The sequence below is a fragment of the Penaeus vannamei genome, chromosome 3 (assembly GCF_042767895.1).
Source record: "Penaeus vannamei isolate JL-2024 chromosome 3, ASM4276789v1, whole genome shotgun sequence".
Lineage (NCBI taxonomy): Eukaryota > Metazoa > Arthropoda > Malacostraca > Decapoda > Penaeidae > Penaeus > Penaeus vannamei.
The window spans coordinates 44,285,715-44,288,214 of record NC_091551.1 but is presented as its reverse complement, the minus strand read 5'-3'; positions in this window follow the sequence as shown (position 1 = coordinate 44,288,214).

The following is a 2,500-nucleotide window of genomic DNA, read 5'->3' as shown; positions in this document are numbered from 1 at the left end:
CTCTGTTAAACATCTCTTTCTGACGTCGGGGGGAGGGGGGGTGGGTGGGGGTAGAAGACGTTTCCTTATCTTGTTCTTGTTTGTAAAGGGGGTGAGGGGGGTGAGGGGTGAGAGGGATGGGGGGGGGGGAGTTCTTCGTCTTTTTTCGTGTATTTTTCTCCATTTCACTTTTCTTTTTATATATTTTTCTCTCCTGCTCTCTTCTTCCTTCCAAATGCATGAATAAATAAAAAAAGACAGATTGGGAGACAAACAGATCATACAGACATCCAAACATCCAAACACACAAACATACATCCATAAAACAAACAAACAAACAAACAAAAAAGGTATCCCCCATAAGTAACAAACGCACATGAATATCTGTCACGGAAAAAACAACCTTACAGACATCACATCGAATTGTCAGGAGGTAATGTTACAGCATGTTTTATTGACAGCTAAATTGCAACTGACTGCTCTCCCCTCTTGTCATCTGTCTCTTGTCTTTTATCATTATTATTATTATTTGTATTTTTATCTATCTATTTTGATTATTTATTTATTTATTTATTTAGAAATATTCGGGTCGATCTTTTTTCCATTTTGGTGAGATTTTTTTTCGGATTTGGGTGTTGGTTTTTCCTTGTCTTGTCTGTCTGTTTGTCTTTTTGTCTGTTCTTATCTGCTTATATCTCTTTCTCTTTGTGTCTCTTTCTCTTTCTCTTTCTTTGTGTCTTTCTTTCTTCCTCTCTCATTTTATCTCATCTTTCCCATTCTATCTTTTTCGTTGTCTCTTTCTATTTCTTTTACTTCTCGTTCTCTCTTCCCTTTCCCCGTCCCCACTCCCCCTCGCCCTTCCCCTCTATCCTTCCCATCTTCCCTCTTTCTCCTTCTTCCCACTGCCTCCCCTCTCTCCTTTCTTCCTTCCTTTTCCTCCTCCCTTCCTCTCCCCTTTCCATCCCCCCCATTCGCTCTCTCACTTCTTCCCTCCTCTCTTCCCATTCCTTCTTCTCTATCCCCTATCTCTCCTCCTTTCTCCTTCTCCCTTCCTCTCTATCCTTCCCATCTTCCCTCTCTTTCCTCCTTCTCACTCCTCCCCCCCTTGCTCTCTCACTCTCCCCTGTCTTCCCTCTTTCTCCTTCTCCCTCCTCTCTATCTTTCCCATCTCCTCCCTTCTCCCTCCCCCTTGCTCTCTCGCTTCTCCCCTGTCTTTCCTCCTTCTCTTTCTCCCTTCCTCTATCCTTCCCATCTTCCCTCCATTTCCTCCCTTCTCACCCCTCCCCCTCTCCCCCTTGCTTTCTCACTTCTCCTTCCTGTCTATCCTTCCCATCTCCTTCTTTCCCTCCCCCCTCCCCTCTGCTCTCTCGCTCTCCCTATCTTCTCATTTCTCATTCCCTTCCTCTCTATCCTTCCCATCTTCCCTCTCTTTCCTCCTTCTCCCCCCCCCCCCACTCTGCTCTCTCGTTTCCCCAATCTCTCCCCCTTTCTCCTTCTCCTCCCTTCCTCTCTATCCTTCACCATCTTCCCTCTCTTTCCTCCTTCCTCCCCCCCCCCTCCTCTGCTCTCTCGCTCTCCCCTATCTTTCCTCCTTTCTCCTTCTCCCTTCCTCTATCCTTTCCCATCTTCCCTCTCTTTCCTCCTTCTCCCCCCCCCCACTCGCTCTCTCACTCTCTCCTCTGTCTCCCCGCCCCCTTCCCCCTATCCCCCTATCCCGAGAGAGCTTAGCGAGACGCGCGCCATCTGTCGGCCGACCGGCGAAATTCCGCGGCTGGCTCGTCCTTTGATAAACAAGACCTGCTTTTAAACCCGCTTTTGTTGAACCTCCGGACGCTCAAACTTTCCCCTTGGATCTGGAATCATTCCGTAGTTTATCCTCGAGTGCTCTCTCTCGTTCTCGTTCTCGTTCTTTTTTCTTTCTTTTCTTTTTTCTCTCATTCTGTTTGTCTGTCTGTCTCTCTTTTTCTCCCTTTCTTTCTCTCCGTCTCTCTCCGTCTCTCTGTCTCTCTCTCTCTCTGTCTGTCTCTCTCTCTCTCTCTCTCTCTCTCTCTCTCTCTCTCTCTCTCTCTCTCTCTCTCTCTCTCTCTCTCTCTCTCTCCCTCCCTCTCTCTCTCGCTGCCTTCCTCTCTCTTAAACGCTTCAAAACAAAAGCAACTGAAAAAGACGTGTTTAACGAAAAAAGTAGAGAAAATGGTCTTCATTTTTCCTTTTCTTTTCTTCTAATAGTTCCTATTTCGGGATGACAAAAATATTTCCTAAATCGTCTCATGTTCTTCATCTTTATCTCTTTCTTTCCTTTTTTTATCAGATCTTCCATTTTCTTGTTCCATTTTAAAATCAAATCTTCCATTTCTTTGTTCCATTTTGCCGCTTCTTTCCTCTTTTCACAAAGCCTGCGTCCCACTTCCCTCCTTTATCAAAACTCCTCTTTGTCATACTTGTCGCACTTGTTGCTCTCTCCGCCTAGCTCTTTCTATTTTCTTATCCTTTCCTTCTTTCTTCCCATTCGTTCCTCATTTTA